Raw genomic sequence first — 21,317 nt, 5'->3', positions numbered from 1 at the left:
ACTCTGAAGCCAACGTTGCATGTGTACCGCTTATGATTTCGACGCAGTCTTTTGTCTATGCGCTGTCGATGACTTCAGTGCTTGAGAAAACTAAAGACCAGATGTAGAGTTCTTCAACACCCTCCCTAAAACTCTACATCCTTACATACAATTATCTCTTTGTAAATATTTGAAGCTTAATTTCCTCAATGCTTTTCTCTTTACCATTCAAATTAATTTATTACTAAAAAAATACTACGAGAAGACTTAACAGATCATGTAGAGTTCTTCGACATAATTTAAACAGGAATATACTTGTAATCTCACCTATACGTTCTCAAAATTAGCGTACCCTCTGCTTACTCTGCTTCTTAATGATGTTGGTGTATTTTCGTGGGCAACTGTGCCGGATAATGAGTGACGAACACGTGCACTCAGGTTCAGAAGCTGTTACGTCGATTGTCCGGGGAATTACCGGCGTCAAGATATACGGTATCATCGTTAATTTATCTATATCACTGCGAGATCGATTCTTCCTTCCCCTTCGCAAGGTATATGGTATATGCACATGTCGACCAAGTGCGCCAGCCACGTGTAAATCATACGAGCAAATCTGTCGCTGGGGACCGGCGACCGATTTTGAGCAGCTTAAATACTGTCGCCTCGATCTAGGAGAATACTTAAATTTTATAATCCACCTCCTCCTCCTCGTTGTGCGTCATTGGCTAAGATTTTTAGCGTCTTCAATATACGTTACATAAAGTTACGGTAAAGCATGTTCGTCCTACGATTATTCGACTAATTTTTGGAAGTCGAAGAAGGAAACTTAAGGTTTTAGATCCTCGTAATCACATTGCTGGAATTTTCGTGATTCTTGTTATTCCTATACAATGAGATCTTAAAGAGCGGCAGTGAAAAAAGCATTGATCGATTTGAAACGAATTTCCGAGGGTCAATGACAAAGACATCGAATATTATCCAAATAGGATTCAATGTGATTCGTTCTTATCGTTCACCAATTCTCATTAGAATCGGATGACAGCGGAGCGATCTTTGAAATAATACCTGCGTGATTAGTTGCCACAATTTGGTCTTAGGGTGGTATTTCTGTCTGGAAAAGTCGATCCTTATCATGCAAATGTAGATGATGTAAGAAACGTCCTTTAAAATTAATTGTTAAAGACACTGATAAAGTTAGAAAGATTGCCAATGGACAAGGTATACAAGAGTATCAGAGTTCAGCGGTAAATTAGTACATAATTATACGAGGTATAAATAAGTATATAAGTATTAGGTATATTATATGCATCGTTACGTTTCCCGATAAACACAACGCCGGTTTACAAAGCCAAATAGCTTTGAATTATCATGGCACGTAACGCGGAAAAAATATGAGAAAGGAAGGAAAGTCCAGAGTTTGACATCGTCGAACGGATTGCACGAAAGCATTTCATCAAGTAGATCGTATCCGTTTTCGTATCGCCTGGCTGGATACACCGGTTACGCCGGTTACGACGCGACGGCAAGAATCGATAGCGAGCAGGTAAAACGTGGCTCGTCCGTGTTACAAAGTTCTAGCTCGTATCTAGAGCGTCGCGCGAATTAGTCGGTCGAGAGGGTTCGTCGCGTTGCTAGAATCTGGCAAATGAAATTCCTCTGAACTCGCCGCGCCAAGTGACTTTGATTTCTGCATGGACAACCGGAGCTCTCGTTAAAGGATCGATTCAGCTCGCCTTCGCCGCAGCTCTGTCAGGAATTCGCGCGACGTTCACCGTGACGTGTCGTATTCGGTTTCGGACGGAAAACAATTTGAAAGAGCGCCATCTCGCGTTGCGAAAACTCGTCCCTCGTGGATTCTCGTTTCGAGGAGATTCGCCTCGCTCGATGAATTCAAATCTCACTCGGGAAAATTCCTTTGGACCCCGAACAACGCTTCGTTCCTTTCCGTTTCATATTTCGTATGTTCATATTTTAGAAAAGCGGTTCCAGCGGCCGTCTAAACTCGTCTGTGGAATCGTCCTGGCTACATAACTAACAGACAGTTTTATAGTACTAACAGTCGCGTACAATCATACGCCCCGACATTTATTTTCCGAGCCAGTCGACGCGACTCTCTTACTTACCGGTGCAACGTAACCGCGCGATTGCGCGGCTGTTCGCGCGAGCGTGTGTCTTTTCACTGCCTAGCATTAAGGCTAACAACCACTGTAATCTGTTACCGAGAGAAAAACATTTTATAAACCGAAGGAAATTTGTTATTTAGGCAAGCGAAGTAACGGACGAGATTTTATCGTGTCGTATTAAGCCGGAATCTCCGGTTCGTATTTTGAGGCCAACCTCATACGGCGTTATTGAAATTCTGCCAGCGACGAAATTCGATTGCGATTAGATCGATTCGACGCTGTTCGCGCTTGTATGTAAATACGTACTAGTTTTCATTCACGAGTTTTCATTTTTTGGTTCTACTCGTGGTGCGCTATCGTTTGCATTTCTCTTTGCAAGAAAACAAAATCGGAGAATTTCTGTCATAACGATTAAATAAAGTTTGATAATGTATGAATTTCTGTATGAATCTTTATACCGTGCGTTTTATCCAATTACAAAAAATCGTGACTATGATTATCGTTCCGTCTCTTATCTTCTTCGAATCTATCTTCAGCGAATGCTTAAAAAGAAAGAAATCAATTTTTTCGTATCTTTGTAGTGTTCAAAAATGCACGTATTTGAATAATCATTTCGTTGTAGTCAAAATGTACATGCTTGAATTAATCATTTGAAGGGAGAGAGAGGCGAAGGAATTTGAAAACGGAAAAGGAACGTAGAAAATTATTTAGTCGATTCGCTTGTGAATTAATAAAATTATACGCAGCTTAAAAGCACCTCTTAAGGCGTTGAAACTTTTTTCTATTCTTTGTTGGTTCACCGTACATCGGGCTATACCGTTTCCAGGCAAATCCTCTTAGATGTATACACTTCCATTATTAAAGCGCCCAATATCGCAAAAGCTCCGTAAAATTTTAAGAACAATCGAGAAACTGTTCTCCTAGATTGCTTGTTTATACAACTTTCTACGCGCGTTATACATACTTAACGCTATACAGCGTGACAATGTGTTGAACGTGATAATTTAGGTCGTGAAAGTGGCATCAGGAAATATTACATTTTCTCAAAATTTATCGAGATTCAAAGTGCAATAATTCGGGCAACTATATGTATAATGAAAGCTTCTTTATGAAAATGCAATGCCATTCTATACTCCCGGACAAAAGGATAGCACGTAATACAAATCTGAAAAATTTGATCGAATAAGAAAAATATTCAAACACGCAAACTCGATTATTTTTTTAAATGCGTTAATCATTCTGCAAGCGCCCTCTCAACATCCCGATACTTCCTCAACATACTCTATAATACTTCCATATCTCGATTCATTCGAAACAATTTAAACTCAATTTCACGATTTACTTCTACAGATTTTGGCTTCCACGTTCGCGATATCAATTACGCGACGAGGAAGCGATAGCACAATCGACGAAGGCAATCGAGAAATACCTGCTCCTTGTATCTGGCTCCGTTCAATTCTCATTTTCAAACAACAATAACCAGGACGATCTCGTTTCGCTATTAATAAGCAATAGAATAACTATCTCGCAAATTAATCACGTTTCTTCCGCGATCTTGTGAATCGACAAGCACGTGGTCGGCCACCCATTTCCTGCTTCCAGCTTTAGCGACGGGGACACGCGATTGTTCGTGTCATGTTATGTCCCTGAAAAGTCAATTATTCGCGCCGGTTAAACTGATTTTTCGAAAACTCGTTGTTTGCACCCAGTTCGACGAAACGAAGTTTGACAACTAACGTTGCTCGGAGTATGTGATGTACTTTGATTTTTTAACCTTTTCGGTACGACGATAGTTCGATCGCGTAGCGTCACTTGACGTCAACCGCAATACTTATTCAAACTGACAAAGGAAGACGATCGCCAATCCACAAATTCAGAAAATTATGAAACTTTTTTGGATATACTGAGCATATATGTAGCCATGTACGAGGAAATTTTTTTGTTGCCCAGTTTCGCTCTAAGGGACTGAAATTGATCCTTGAAAATCCGGTTATTATATAAAATTCGGCTATTTTCCGATCGTGTGTTATAACTTGCCGTAACATTGGTAAATTTTGCTAACATCACCAAATTGTAGTTCTAATTAAAAGTAACCCTTTTTATATTTAAACAGCTATATTTCTACAGCTTGCGATTATGACGCAAGATCGGAAAATAGCCAGATATCCAGAAGCATCCTCTTAGAGCGAATTTGGGAAGCAAAAAAAGTTACGTAATGCTTATCTACATATATATACTCTATCTTTCGTCAAAGTTTCATAATCTTTTGGACCTGTGGGTTGGAGATCCTCCCTTGTGCGTCAAATTTAGCAATTAATTAAACCGAGAGAAATTACACAAGAGTCGACCGACTACTTGCAACGAACTAGCTGGAGCAAACAAATAGGATTGGACACGAACACTCATCTAAGGATGACAGACGCTTTTGGCGGCTATCGGCTATGGTCGACGATCGTACGAAAGGAATTAACCATAACGTCTGCGATCGTTATTCTGTCTGCATACCCCGTTTGCAGGAGGTAGTTAAAGATTACGACGTCAACTGTTGGCATCAGCAGTAGCTGGGGGGATCGAACGCATCGCCAGATTTACATCGATTCTAAACAATTTGTCTGTTTGGTCCGAGATCATCGAAGAAGATATACCGCTAACTGGAAAATTGGGAGAGCAGGAGGTTTGGCAGGATCAAGCGCGAAAGAAGGTTGGCGTGCTTGATTTCTGGTTAATAAAACGTTACGCGAGACATAAAGCGATACGATGATGTATCGCGGGGTGTAGACGGAGGCAGGCCGAGTAGCTGGCTCGGCTACGTGTTGCGGCTAAGGGGGATGCGACGCGGCACGAGGCCATGGGGGATGAAACGAAGGCCAGGATGGACGAGGCGGGTTGCGAGGAAGAACTAACGCACCTATACAAAGGAGGAAACGTTATTATAGGGCAAGTACGAGCGCGCGAGTGCCAACGTGTTGGTCTTACATCGTACACCGTGCGCCTCTGTATGATAAGGTCTTTCCGTGTACGTGTGTTTATGACTGTGCGCGCGAACGGGTGAGAACCGTAATGGGTTGAAGAGAGGCGAAAGGGCGCAGTCGCGAAGCCGGAGCCATCCTCGACCCCCGGCGGGCAGTGGTGGCAGCGGTGGTGGCAGCGGTGGCAGCGCCGGCGTCGGTGTTAGCATCCTACCTGCTCGAGGACAAACCGAGTACGTCTCGTGCGAGGGTGCGGGCCGCACACGGTTCGCCGAACCTCCGGTACGTTTCGTGCTCGCGGAACTTGTCATTCTTTTCGTTCCCGTAAACGCGCGCTCCCACGTTAAAAACAGCTGTGTCGATTGGTAGGTTTCGAAGGTGATCGCCTAACTAAGTCGATTTTCGTTGTGATCTAGCATCGTGATATCTTCGTTATTAAATACATATTACGCTCTGTGAATAAGTATCAACGGACGAATTGGTCGCGTGACCGCGAAGCAACCGGCTGCCTCGAGGTGGCGCGTTTTCAAACCAAGAAGACGGAGACGGAATTTTATCGTATTCGTACGTGAAAGAATGATCCAGGAAGTGTGGATCGGTAGCTGTTCGTGATCAAACGGTAGAGGAACATATCAGTCGGAACGATTCAAAGGATTCCATTGAATCGAGCTTTATATCCTTCCCTAACAGATCATATCTTTCCCGAGTAAAAGAAGCATCGAGGGATCGAAAAACGTGCGCGTATGGGTGTGTGTCCCGATATGACCCACCACGATTGAGACTTTTTTTTTGCGACGCTTTTACGTAGCAGCCCGACGAACATGTAAGTGCTGATTGCATCTGTTCTATGTCCGATTTTGTGCACCACCGTTCTGAAATCGTCGTTGCCTTCGTTGCGGCTCTCGGGATATAATACACGAGTTTAGGTTCCGTATTTTCGTCGACCGATGAGCCGTATACACGGTGAACCTCTATGCGGGATTTTGTGGACAACGGATGGAAATGAGCCGGCAGCTTCTGTATCGCGGCGCAGGATATTGCAATTTCAAATTTCGCTTCTCCTGCAGCCAATTAACTCTAAGCCTCCGTCTCGAGAGAGAAAAATATCAGTGTGTATAATATTTTTTAACGTGATTCGCTCATTTTCTTCTTTCTATTATCCTTTTTTTTTTTTTTTATTTCCTTTGAGTTTCTTAAAAGAGATAAAAGCTAAAGTCAAAAAGGAAAAACCGCCAAATCGCGTTGCTTAAATGAATACTTCACTAACGCTCGTGGTAATGGCAAAGTTGGAACTTGCGAATCTCTGGTTCTTGGTGAACGACCAACGATTAGAATCTCAGGATCTCTTCGTGCGGTCAGAAAATGTTTAACGCATGGCTGAGCTCGAAGAGAATTTAACTTCTGTGCGTTCCATCAAGGAATAAGTAAACCGCAAATGAGTTTCATACGATAGTCGAATTATTCATCTCGCGGAACGAGTTTCACATTATCTATCTCAAATACGTTTCAAAATCACGCCCGTATCTGCTGTTCGGATAGAAGGCAGCAATTAATCGAAGAGGATGCCGCGAGTCGATAGTTGTTCCAAGAGATAGGCAGAGAAAAAGAGAAACGAGAACGTTTCCAACGAGAATCAGAATTACGGGATGCGTTAAAATATAGCCCCGCGTGCACAATGTTTGCGTCATCATCTTAATTAAACCGACATCGCATCGCGTCGAACTTTTTCTCGTTAATTCCATTTCTTCCATATTTCATTGGTGGACGTTGTGTTGGAGAAAGTCCACGACGGCGGAGGAGCACGGCACCGTTTAATTATGCGCCCTTCTATTTCGTTCTCTGCGATTTGCATTCGATCGAAATAAACTTAATGGTCGCGCGTGTCTTCAACTTTGAACGTTCTCTATTTGTCTCTTGACTTGATCGACGCTGTATCGAGTAACCAATTATTCTTACGTATCATCGGACCGAAGCACACCACCGCGCGTCGTGTTACAAGGATGAATCAATTTGTACGCTATAAAAAAAAAAAAAAAAAAAAAAAAACAAATGGTAAAATCGAATCCCAGGCAATTTGGCCAAGGTATTTCGTCGATTCGAGAACGGAAGTTACGATACGACCGTTCGATACGTATTCCACGTATTAAAGGGACGTAGCAGCTCGACGCGTTATGCCGAGCACGTACGACCGCGAGTATAATGCAAGATCGTCGCTGGATAATTTCATTTCGGCGAACAAATTTTCCTTCGGATATTACGGTTTTGCTCGTCTCACCTTTTCTCTTTCGTATCCCTTCTCCTTCCGTATGCAAGCGAAAAGAGAGAGCCAAGGAAAGGGGAGAACGACCGAAAACGAATACGCGAGTTACCCGGCAGACGTTGCGTACGGAATCTCACGATTCGACGTAATGATATTACGCGTCATAAACCTGATTTGCTGGCTGGCGAAAACGCGTCGGTCGATGAGTTTAATTCCCTTGTAATACGTTTCTCGTCGCTTTAACATCGTCGATGTTATATGTATATTTGATACAGGATGGTTGCCTTTGGCATGTGACGTTAAGTCGTGGTTCCAGTGGATGCGTATTCGAGCGAACTGGTGTTCCGGCGAATGAAAGCTCTGGAAACCGCGATGCATACGCTTATAGAAATCTACGGTGGCTCGCGAAAGTGATCTCATTTTCATGGTGATGAGATACAAACGCCGTGATTATAGTACTGAAATTTTTAACGAATTTGAAAATATACGTAAAAGTTACAAGTTAGAAGACGCTTAAAGCGAATGTACCTTTAGTAGAAAAAATATACAGCATGAATGGTAGTCCGAAACATACAGTTAGCGTAACAAATGGTCTCGTTAAATATTATATAATCGACTGTCCAAGTATTTTGATGATCTTTGCGAGACGTATACTTTCAACAAATTTCTATATATTTTCCACTTTTACCAATATACTTCGACTACGATAATCGACGAGATTTCAAAATCGTTTGTATAATTTACTCGTGAAAAGTTCCTAATCGCGTTTGAATACCTTTTTGAGTCACTGCATATATATATATATTTTTTTGCATACATATTTGATTACATCAACGTATTGAATTCATCAGGACGCCAATTCGGATACGCACCCAGTGTAACTGCGCTTCAAGTCGTGCGATATGGGTGGCAATGCGACGATTTCGTCTTTCACCGTTGGTCAACCAGAATCACGTGAAATCTAAATTTTTTATTGACGGATTGACAAAGAATGGTGTAAGAAGAGAGACAGTCACGAAACCCTATTGGAATATACGATATGTATTTGTGTATATGCATACACGGTAGCATATGTACGTATATGTGCGTGCGTCAGCATTTTGGTGTAGTCTTTCGTTCATTCGTTCGAGCCCTGCCACTGTCTGCTTTCGTATGAAATTTAGAAGAGAGGAAGTTCGTCAGATTTGCGCGAAATAAAACTTATACGATTTCATGCTCGTGTACTTGCGCCAGTATGAATTGTATATATTAAAAATGGACGGGACAAAACGATTTTTCACGGTGTATGCATTAATTGTGCACGTCTTGATGAAACGGTCAATGCATTTTGTATTTTGCATTTTAAACGCCTTTTAAGTACATATCGTTTTTGCATCGTTTTAATTGTGTTTTACGATAAATTGATGATGCACAGGATGGACAAGTATAAGTGTTTTAAATGTTAAAAATGAAAAAATTTTTCGAGAATGCTTCGAGACTAATTACTTACTGGCCTGTCGTTCGTTCGCTCCTATGAATACTATAGCCTACAACTTCTGTGCATAAAGATCTATCAAGTCGATTAATTTGACGTCTACGTTCAATATTCGAATAACGTTAAGTAACTATCGTAAAGCTTCCTAGCTAAATACATGTTGAAGTATTTCAATCTTCGTATTAATCGTCGTATTAATTTAATCAAAGATAGTTTCGGAATGTTGTTAGTTACTGTTAGTAGAGGTTGTTTCGATTCTCCGTTTGAAGAATAATAAATGTCGCATAAAAGCAGCGTTTTGTCCTTCTAAAATATCAAGTCCTATAAGAGGAACTTATGTCGCTAAAAGCATTGTGTGTTAGCTGTTTCGAAATCTCAGCAATTCGTCACTTTCACCATGATGAATATCCCAACTATCTTCGCCTTGCTGCTGTTTGAGATTCTAAGTTCTTTGACACTTGATTAATTTTCCGATAGCTCGTAGATAATAACCCGTTGTATCTATAACGTTAAAAATTCGTCAATAAGCGTTGGCGAATGAAGGAGCTCTTAAACTTGTATCATCGAGCAATCGAAGAAACACACCCCTACGGAATTCTAAATATGAAAAGATTCATCTTAAAAGATTACAGTTGTATCTTGATGCTACAGTCTCTTCTCTTTCTTTTTTGTCGTTCTGATTCAATAAAACGTTAAATTTTGATATGTATGTCATCTGGTCCACCGTGAAAGATAAGCTTGCCATTAATCGTTCCATTTTCTTTCTGTGTTTTTCCTATCTTCCAAGGGGAAAGTAGGCGAATGAACGATCGGTCGTACCTCACAGACCTGTAATCGCGGCAGAAGTGCTTAAAAAATCCATATAATGGCGCGATAACTTGGAAGCAACTTTGCGGCAACTATTTTCCTGATTACTTTGCTAGCGCTCTTATCTTCGCGGCCTCGGGCGAGTCTAATTTGCACGTAACACGAGCGAAAGTGATTTACACGGGCGAATTTTCCACCGATTCTCGATGCTCTCTTGTAGTTCGTGACGAACGGGTCTTCGCACTTACCGCTGACATGTTTGAATTGCGTACGTGCGCTGGCATGTAAGTTCCTGATGGTATTTACATAGTCTAATACGTGTGCCTGAAAACCTTGTTTCAAACTCGAATAGAAAAAGAAAGAAAGTGGAAGGTAAAATAGCGCGCGTGATAAGCGATCCATTAAATTCGGCCATCTGGGAAAGTGGTCGTTTTCAAGCGTAAGAGCAGTGCGTTCCGATCATCTTCGCGAATTTGTTTGTTGTTTGCCGAGGAAAGTGATCGTAAATATTTACGAGGAAACTCACCGCTCCCTGGCAAATTTTGATCAGGAGGATCGATAACGAGTCTGTTTTCCTAGATTTCCGGCACAATTGCGGCTACGTGTGTGCACGTGCGAGTGTGTCACGTGCAATTCTCGTTCCGTCGGCGAATTACGTTCAGTTAAATTCCCTTTACTATATAATTTCATCGCGTTAAATCGGGACCTAAGACAGCAAGATAATTAAACCGTTTGTACCGAAATACTCGGCTCATTCCCTGGTTCCACCTGCCTAGTGAGAATTGTCACTGTTTAGCTAATGCCCTTTCCGACGAAGATCTTATTTCCGGCGAAATTTATCATTAGACGTTCTTGTCCGCCAGAATATACACGTATATACCGAATACACACACATACACACGTTATGTATCTTCGCCAGAATCTCGGCACGAGCCGGCGAATTGGTTTCTCTGCCGGAAGATTTCGTTCTGAAACGCATCGCTTGGAAATGTAAAGCTTCGAAAATTGACGGTGCGATGTAAGAAACTCTTATAGCCAAACGAGTTTGAAAAAATTATTTAAACAATTGTGCGATAACGCTAGGTATATGTATAAATGCCCGATAGAGGCAAAATGTTGTCACGTGTGGTGAATCGGGCGATTTTTAACAAAAATGAGAAAATATAAAAGTAAATTATGATAAATTGCCGAATGATAAAAAGTAACTATCTTGATTTGATAACAAAGAATAAAAAAAGGAACGCGCATAATATGAATATAATATGAATTGTTTGACATAAATTTGTGCTGACCAAGTTTTTAAAAGTTGGAAAAAGGGAACAACGAAATGATATTTCGTAAAAAACGAGTACTCAACGCGTTACGAGAAATTTTTAAACGAGAAACGCGTAAAATGACCTTTTATTTTATAATTGACGGAATCTCTAATAGTATTTCGACTAGTATATTCGATTAGAGAAGGGTAATTAGAAACGTATGAAATTTATCAAAATCTAAATAAATTGGATATCCTTAATTCGATAAACTGCGATAAATTAGTCAAAGTGAATTAGCGTTGCCGCAGGAAACTTGCTCAATATCAAAGAGCGCGTGTAACATATATTTCAAATCTTGTTCAGGATCCTAATGCCCAAAGCAATAAGGGTCAGGTTTATTTCCCTTTAAAAGGTACTCGGTGGAATTCTCTCAGCGTGCGCAATAAATTTCAATAGAGGAAGAAACATCATTCCATTAGGAAAAAAAGTGAGGGTTACTTTCGTTGCTCAGAACTATATAACTTGGTGTGTGATTTGAAAGGTTCGTGTCGCATTAGCGATAAATCCGCAAGAGATGTTGTTAATTAAAAACGAGCTAGTCAGAGTGATAAAGATATACGTTTGCATATCCAACGAATGAGAAAATGTAAATGTTGAGTAGATCGTCCAATTTATTGTTCAAATTCAAGATAGGGATTCAAAATAGTGGATCGTCGTATCATGCAATAAATGAAAAAACAATTGTTTGCGGAGAGCAGACTGAATAACGCGAGAAGAGAAGAGAAGAGAAGAGAAAATGAGAGAAGAGAAGAGAAGAGAAGAGAAGAGAAGAAAAGAGAGGCGCAGTGGTGTAAGGGGAATCCGAAAGAATGATTAGAGGGAAGCGTAATTACGAGCGAGCAAGCAGGCGAGTGATTTAAGAGAAAAGACATAGATTTAATGAGACATAAAGGTACAATAATTATTGCTGCTAACCTAAAAGGTGAAAAGACATCTGGCGATCCGGATTACAAGAGGGCGAATACTTTTGAATAGAGGGGGTTGAAATGTCTCTAAAGTAAGGACAAGGGGAAGAAGAATAATCATCGTTACGATTCGTACGTGAATTATTCGTCTTTCGACTAATACACTTCCACAGCGTCGAAAGCACTCTTCGATTATAAACTGTCGAATCGAGAATTTCTTTCCGATGACATCACGAAACAAAGCCATAGTTCGTTATTTGTCGAAGCGATACATTTTCCCACGAGCGAGACCTTTGAAACAGTTACAAATAGAGGGAAATGTCAAGATGAAATTGTGTAAATTATGTTCTCTGCATTTCTACGTGTCCGTGGATAGTTGTAAAATATGGTCATACGTTTTCGTGGCAGGTAGTTCTAATGTAATTTTACACACTATACGAAGGTCTATTAAGACAGTTGCTCAAAAACTAACTATTTAACTAGTATCTTTGTTTTGATTTTGTAAAATAACATTAATTACATCGTCTTCGAAATGGTCCACGGTATAATACCTAATTTTCGTTTCTGTAATTATACGAAATAATTTATAAATCGTATTTATTTCGCATTTAGATCTATGAACTTTACATTTCTCGCATTCGAAACTGCTAGAACAGGCTTTTCAACCACGTTTTTCTTCAGAACCACTATTTCCGCTTTTACCACTATTCTTCCGATAGAAGAATCAACGATCTCTCAATTTCAACGTCTTCGGTCTTAGCCATTCTCTTGATGCTTCCTCTTCTATTCTACAAATGTGAGCTTTCGCAGCGTTTCACGAAATACACCGAGCTTCGCGTAGCCAGGTGATCTTGGCATATACATACATACGTGTGAATACATAGACGCATGCAAATGAGAGTCGAAGACACGCACGTCACGGAACGAACTCTTAGCAGCGGCTACATTTTGCACATCGTAAATCATAGGGAATATCTCGGCGGCTTTTTGACGCGTTTTAGAACGTCTTAAAAGTAACCATTAATTATCGAGCTGGCGCGCACAATCAACGTAGAAGCCGTACACGGTCACGTAAGTCTCCAGTATACATCTGTCGCTAAAGCAGGCCACGTTCGAGGAATAAATTCACTGGTAAAAAGAAACGCAAGTGCGAAACGGCCAAGTTAGTACGTGCACGAATCAGGAATTAACGCTTGTTGAACGATCAAAACTTTCCGCCTGGTAAAATACATCTCGTATTAATCATAGATATCTTGAATCAACGATTATTAGTAGAAAGCTGTGCATCATTTGTTTAATCGCACCATTACTGAACAGAGAAAACTTATTTCTCTGTTCTTTCGAAGCCGTACCTTTCGGTAAAGATTTTTATCAAAATAATGCAAGATATAAGAAATATATGCATAATCGTTCGTGTAATAATATCGCTGGAAGGTAACTAAATGCTACGAGATAGAAAGAGTGACATCGAACTTTGATTCTCGCGAATCTACGCTAGGACGATTTACTAGGTGATACACTTGTTATGAATATCGCATTAACATGTATATGTATTACCTAAACCTGAATTACCTTTTACATACCTTGGTTATGCTGTTAGTATCATTGGACCTTAATATCAGCTATGTACGTGTATATGGAATATACATGCATAAGTATGTATATGTGTCAGTTTAATAGAAGAGATTCGTGCTTTAGAACGTTAATAGCAATTTACTTCCAACAGATTTAATGGCAATCTATCTTCAGCCGTCTCAACGGATTTTTTTTTTTATGAAATAGCTTTCAAATCATTTACCGTGTATTTTTTTATTTTTTGAAAAAATACAATTTTTTTATTATTTTTTAAAAATACAGTGGATTTTTATGCACCAAGAGAGGCACCTTTCACGTTACAGGGAACAACATGAGTTATACCAATTCACACCAACCAGAGATAAATCTTTACAACCATTAACCCTTTGTGATCCTACGTCCAACTGCATTCGACATTCTATGTCACTCGATTTTTTTTCAGTTTCATAAAACATACTCTTTTGTGTTCTATATTCATTTAATAGAAAGGTGTCAGCGTATATACGTTTCTGACTTTCGGCTGTTGTATTTTAAAGTGTCGGCAGAGATGTGAGCGGCTTTGTCTTGCAATGCGATGACATTATGATAGATTGTCACCGATGACGCGCTTGCAATCCGCGCGTATAAACTTGGCGTGCAACCGATAACCGCTGCAATGAAGCGCACCATCAGAGGCCATGATATCTCTGCCTGCCATAAACCAACAAAGGTTGGCTACATGAAATTACTGCTTACGAAGAAATTCTAAGCAGCTTATTAATTATGAATCGGTTCGGATTAAATGCCGCTTCGTCTAACGTGTATGCTCGTGCACTTTGACGAGCTTCCGTTAACGCTGATCGCGTTATCTTGGATGGGACGCACCTATGCGTCACGCTGTTCAAATATTACGGCGTGCAATATTTGCTGAACTCGATCGCTTATTTGACTTGCCAGCGATTGTTGGTTGCCTTGCACTGGTATTTGCTGAAACACGTTTTCGCTCTTGTGTCTTCGCTTTTGGACAAGGAGAAGAGATTTCGTGTGCCAGTTGGTTTCTTGGTCTTATCCGTAACATTCGATTGTCGGTTGTATAAATTCATAAGTTTCTAGCGAAGAATGTACTTTGATAAATGTTTTCGAATTCGATGATCAAATTGGCTGAAGAAGGATGTTCTGTTGCAAACAATTACAGTAAATCAGTATTATAATATCAAATGAGAAATTATTTATATAATTTATGATTGTCAAATTCAACTGTACTTGTTATCAAAATAAAGCATATTCAGGGTTGCAAGCACTTTCTAAATTATTTTAAACATGTATTTTTCTACGTTAATAAAGAACTTTCTTTCTCACGTCGACGTACATAGATATGCGAATAATATATGGGATTGTTGTTCTACATAATGCAATAGAAGGCAAGTGCGATTTTGATTAGATACACGTTACCATTAAAAATACATAAGCTAATTTTTTGCAGCGGACAGATTTATCTACAACAAATCGTTGAATCAATAATGCATGCAATGAAATCAAGGAGTTACCATACCACTTTAATAACGTCAAAACCAAAGCTATTTTTAAAGACATACAAAATTATTCATCGAATTGAAACGAACTGTTTATAACGTATTTTCGTGTATCGTAAACAGGTATATTATTTAAAACACTCGCCAGATACCAGCAATCTATTCTCTGCATAAAATATTCTATGTGGAATGAATATTCTAAAAGTTAGTCTAAATGGTCGAATTTAGATTCACAGAATTCATTCCTACTTTACTGCAGGACTTACTTGTTACAATATACTTTTATATTGCATGACAATGAAAAAAGGGTATTGATACACATGTCCTGTAGGACGGTCTTATGAACTTATGTATATTAAAAAGTTTCCAGGAAGAATCGTTTCATTCTTTTACTTTAAATAAAAATTTCAGTATTATTCTCTTTTAGATTCTTTCACCTTCGACTTCTCAAACTAGTTTCTTCCTATTTCATTCGTTTCAAACGTTCATTCGTTGATTTAAATATATTGCGACGGAGAGAAATCCTGTTTCATACTTCTCCGAATCCCTAGCGACTATTAACCTTTTCTTTTATTCAAAAATTTTATTTTATCATTCTTATCCCTTATCGTATCATTCCTAGTTTTTGCTATGGCGTCTAGCTGATAATAATAAACGTTCGAGATAAAATTAATAATATATGATTTTATATATATTTGAATTTAATTTTGGAAAATTATTTTGCAATTTCTCTACCTTAGTTACTTTGGTCTTTTATACTTGTGCTTTGCCTGTCTGTTTTTGCACGTGTATCTTCGTAGAAATTTTAATAAACGGCGAAGTGCACTGTTTAATCCTGAAAGGTCATGAATTTTCAGGCGCGTCTCTTAAAACCGTCGACTACACTCTGTGAGACCCTTGAAAGGTCTTTCAAAGATTCTTCAAAGGTACTATGTGCGTTCATGCATTGGTCAGTGCTAAGAGTGTGACACGTCAATTGCTATTCAGCGGACGACAGACTTTAAAAGACTAATTAAGTTTCCCTCTTAATCGTAAAAGTAATACGTCTTCAACCGAAATGTTTTGATTTTGAAAAATATCATATGGATACTTCGTTCGTATCATGAAATTCTTGTTACAGTATTGCTTGAGCGGTAATAAAGCTAGTAAAATGATGTAAAATGACTGAGAAATAAATTTTCCAAGCGGGCGATATTTCCCTGATATTCCACGAGACGGCAGTTAGCCTCTTTAATGCTCTGACACGATACCAGCAATGCTAATGCGTTTTTTTTCTAATTCATGGTCTATACGTGATAACGATCTGCCATGACGATTCCGTCGCTTACGCTCCTGCGCTTCTTTTTCGTCTCTTGGTTATTGCAGTGTCGTTAACCGATCGATATTTACATACCACAAATTTATGCTTTTTTACTCGTATTTGCAGGACCATTATAAAGAGCAAAAAATCTTTGACTCGAAATCATGGAAGAGCTTGGCATTATCGATATAATTATAGTTACGTAACATTTCTGCGATACAGTAGAAAATGTATAAACTCTTGGTTTATGAACATTTTCACGATACACGATAAAAAAAAACGAGTGAACAAATTACAAGTACACGAAGTAGCGATTGATAGGATACTGGAAAAGTATAAATCTGCTTTTGAAGATACTGGAAAGGGAAACTGTGATCGGTTGACAGGTTTTTAAAACGAGGATGACATATTGATAAGTCGTCGAGTGGTCAAGGAGCTGATTTATGATAGGAGCTGTTGTGTTGCTGGATGGAATTACCAATACTTAGGCATTATCGATTTTCATAAAATTTTGATACATCATGCATATCGATTTTGATATACGTTGCGTTGCAACGTTTTATCTCTTCTTGGAATATGATTACAATATGATTGTGGTTACAGTTCGAACATTGGCACTGTATCGTCATTTATATTTGTTAGGAATATTTATAGATGTCGAGATTTCAAAACTTAAAGGACTACGATATATAAAAATAACAATATTTGCAGCACAAATTCGTCTATCTATTTTTGCACGATCGAAGAATATAACTTGAAGTACGAACAAAGTAGCTGTAGATTAAGCTGTGATAATTTTGCTAATGACTTTGATGGGCTATAAAAGCTCAATGGCTTATTATAAACTCGCCCAAGTCCTGTTAGCAAATTCCTACTTTTATAATTTATAATTTCATCTCTCATCGGTACTTGACAAATTCCTTTACTAACAAATTATCATAGGACTCATGTAATAAACAACAAACATTTTTTCCTATATGTCTGGTACTTAACCCATTTCCATAGAAAATCTGGGTAACTGTTAATACTTTCAATGCAGTTCGATCGTGTTCGATATCTGACAAACGGGGAATTCTGAAAATTAACTATATTCTTGCATCCTGCGTTGCGGGCATCGCGTCGGAAGAAATCGTGTTGTGGAACTTCTACGATTCCGGAATTCAATTCAACCGGATCGCTCTCCAATTCGCGACAATGTCCTGCTCGAAGATTTCATCCGTTGAATACATCGAGAAAATCGCTGAATACGATTACCCGCTGCAGAAATTTTCAAAAAAGAAACCGGGTAAATCTAAAGGAAAGAGCGAAGAACAAAGAGAAGGAAGAGAAGGGAAAAGAAAGAAACGTGGAATGTAAGGGGGCGAAAAAGAATACAGGTGTTACGAATCGAACGAGATTCGTTTCCGTTTGAACTATGGCCTCGATTGCACACTTTTAGCCGCGCGTTAGCGGTCGAGTAGCATTAAAAGGAAGCAGTATAGATAGAGATTCTGGCGTGTTAGAATGCGGCGCAGGAAATTCTTCGGCCTGCTTGCAGCTCCTCCTTCCAACTCGTTTGCTGGTATTTCGCTGTAAAACGGTGCACCAAATCCGTGTTCTAATCATGATTCCTTTGAATCGAGCACATCCCTTCTATTATCCTTCTCCTTTTCTTTTTCTTCTTCCATTTTTCTCAGATATATCACGACCCTATGAGATAATTGCACGACTTGCCGTGACTTATTCGCGCGTCCTGTTAGTATCATTTTCAAGTTGAACATCTCTGACGAGAACCGCGTCGTTTATTTAGGTAGTCTCGCTTCGTCTCGCAACTTTGTCGCCAGAACGTATTCGTACGAATAATTTCACGATGTCTTTGAGTAATCGATAACACTATCTCCATAAAACGAAGTTGTCAAAAGTTGCAATAGCAGACGATGGTAACACCGATTTTTCTCCTTTATTTCGTTTTTTAATCAATGTTTTTCTCCTAGTTAAATAATTGCTATTTCTTCGTTTAAAACAAATCGCAGCTACTTTGTTTCGGTATGTATATACAAAATTATGTAACAAGTTTGAATATGCAACAGTTTGCAAGTTTGAATCTAAGTTCATGTTCCTGAACGTTAAATTTTAATTTACTACGCTATAGTTTGATAGTCTCTCGTAGATATGTTAACAGTTACACCACATACTATAGATTAACTTGTTGCAGTGTACGTTGTTAGCACAGCGCTTTACTTTTCATTAACTTCATATAAACGTTTCGAATTTTCGTAACTTCTCTCTCTAATTCATGCAGAGCCTCTGCGTTTCTCAAATTTATTATAAAACAAACATTTAACTAGTAGAATCGACACGTACAACATAATTCAAAAGGAAAGAAACAGTATTGGTAGAGGAATTAAGACTTTGAATTACAATGAACGATTACAAGGAAACGATGAACTTACTCCTTTTAATAATAACGCTACAATTTGATATTTTCGATCTCCACCGTGCATTTACAACGAGCAGAGTGTACAAAGAGAAATTACACTATTTTTAGTTTCAATTTCGCCAGTGTTTATCAACAGAAATAAACGAGTCACAATTATAGAAGGAGATTTGTCTCAAGAATAAAATCTTGCATGAAATAGCTTTGTTCCGCACTTCCGATTTGCCATTGTGAAATCACCTTTCTTTTATTCCTGTCACGAACTGCTATCCATTCTGTATTAAGTTAAGTCACGCAATTGATACGAGTCGTATATTTTGCTTAATTGAACGTAGAAAGGAACAGCAAAAAAAAAAAAAAAGAGAAAAGAAAAAGAATATAATTATTAATCTGATTAACGATTACATCCATAAAGTAAAGTTATTTTACAAGTAAATATATTCTTCTGTAGAAATAAAGATATATTCTAGTTAAATATTTCATACTTTTTATTGCAATATTATTTTCGGTAAGACGTTGATTCGCGGCTATTTTCTTCAAGATTATGTTCGCTACGAATTAAATATTAAACGGCTTTATGACCTTGTCGCATTATGCATGTAACAATTCACAAACCTGATGTAATCGATTTTTTATTCTTGATATTAATGCACCACTAACAGCGGGTGGTGTGACAGAAAAAGAAAGATGCAAAATCATAAAACGTAGTTGTATAATAAAAGTTTTATTCTACTTGTGTCTTTGTTACAACCAACATTACATTGGTATATAAGCCAGTAATTTTTAACATCAGTTTTATAACGTCTCCCTTCATACTTTACGCTCTCGCCATGATTTTCGATTCCGTCGCCGAATGTTTTCGAAGGCAACGTACCGTGAAACTACCACGACGACAACAACTTGTACGCGCGAAGTTGCCTGTTGTCGTTTGCGCGGCGAGTAATTGCATGCACGATATTCGGCTGCTCAGTGCCAACTGGAAGTTTCTGACGACTTCCGTTTACCCGCACAAAGCCCACCGGCGCGTTCTATACGTGTGTCTCTGATTGGCGACGGGCCAACTTAACGAGCATGAAAGTCATAACGTCGATAAGAACCACGCGGCTAGCGTAAGAATTCCTCGCCAGAAAATACAGATGGTTGCGCCTGAAAAACGAACCAAAGGATAAAGCAACCGGGCTTTAAGGGAGAAAACGAAAGCTCGTACGAATGGAAAGATCTCATTGCCCGCGGCAATGCTTCTTCAGAGTTAAATAGAATCGCGAACAGTCGCGATGGAAATTGATAAAATTTTGATAAAGAAAGATTTCAGAGATTACCTCGAGGTGGGTTCGCTTGCAACTCGAGAGGAATTAATCTGATATTTTTGATTCGTGTCAAGTGGATTTCACGCAGATAAATTGTTTTATAAGCGGAATATGACACATTATGATAACGATAAATTAGAGTTTTTTTTTTTTAGAGCTTGGAAATGTAAAAGATTTACTCCAAACGTGGAAATGTCAATAATAATTACAGTGACGGTATAAAAGGGCATCCCTACGAGTAATCGAATAGGGATATCGGATAACGATAACGTAAAACATATTTGACGCGTTTCGCTGTTTAAGTTCGACAAGTTTCAGACACTTAACGTGCTTCTTACGTTCGATATTACGTTTTCTTCCGACGAATGATTTCCCATCTATGTGTATTCACGCGATCGACAAGGACCGTAAACCATACTTTAGCGTCGATTCAACTTTGACTAAAACGTACTACGATCGTTCTTTCGACCGATCGATCGTCCTGTATAAATCACGATTTATCCGCGCTCATCTTCTTGCCAGTATCGGTAAAATTTCCACGTTTTCAGCGTATCACGGTGAGCGGTTGCAAATGAACCGCGTGCCGATGCGGTTTCTCGAGCAGGGTGCAAAGGTCAATTACCGATAAACTTGGGAGGCACGTAAGCCAATGGCGCATAAAAGACGCTGGATCGAGGGGTTGGCGAACGGAGAAAGAGAGAAGGATAGAGAGTTTTAGGATGGCGTGGGAGGGCGGGCGCGCAAAGTGGCGGTCGTAAAGCGCAAAAGGGAGACAGGCAGGCTGGGACCGGTAGTAAAACTTGGCGTACGCGGCGGCGAGTTAAGAAATTGTCACGTGAGCCGACGATAGTCGTTGTTTAGAGGGCGGCTGCAGAGGCGAGAAAACCTACTCACCCCTGATTTTTGCCAGATTTAAAGCGTGCTACCGAGTGGTTTCGAGAGACTCTCACGTGACAGGCTGCGTTTAAGCCGCGCAATACGACGACACGCGATCTCCGCATAAACGAGCAAGAAATTTTTGACGCGTTTATCTCCGCCGCCGTTTCTATCCACCCTGCTCTTTTGTCATCCTAGTTGAGCAACTGTGCGACAGATAAAACACGCGATCTACCGTTGAACGTGGACACGGGCCCGAGATCGGGTGCTTGAATTGCTTTTTCAAATCGGTTTGCACGAGTAACGGAAGTGGCACGTTTTTCAAGTGGTGACAAGGTGGCTTGATCGAGTGGACATGCGAGTGGAAAATGCGATTGTGTTTAGTGTGGCCGTTCGTCGAGCGTGCAATTATCGAACAGATTTCTATTGAAATACGTATAAAGTTACGATTATATAATCGTTGGAATACAACGATATTTCATGCATAGGCACAAACACT

The 21,317-nt window shown here is 39.4% G+C and overlaps 1 protein-coding gene across 7 annotated transcripts in view; it reads left to right on the top strand.

Moving 5' to 3' along the window:
* The first annotated feature begins 5,222 nt into the window (after window positions 1–5,222).
* LOC132911688 (acid sphingomyelinase-like phosphodiesterase 3a) overlaps window positions 5,223–21,317 on the top strand; it is a 59,555-nt gene continuing 43,460 nt past the window's right edge. For 2 of the 7 annotated variants that reach the window (XM_060968497.1, XM_060968491.1), the window contains exon 1: window positions 5,224–5,894. The gene's annotated coding sequence lies outside the window, so the exon portion shown is untranslated. Of the gene's footprint in view, window positions 5,895–21,317 lie in introns of all 7 variants that reach the window. The other 5 variants (XM_060968494.1, XM_060968493.1, XM_060968492.1 and 2 more) reach the window with 5 other exon arrangements.

This window comes from Bombus pascuorum, chromosome 11, assembly GCF_905332965.1.
Source record: "Bombus pascuorum chromosome 11, iyBomPasc1.1, whole genome shotgun sequence".
Taxonomy (NCBI): Eukaryota; Metazoa; Arthropoda; class Insecta; order Hymenoptera; family Apidae; genus Bombus; species Bombus pascuorum.
This window is presented reverse-complemented; position numbering and strand designations above follow the sequence as displayed.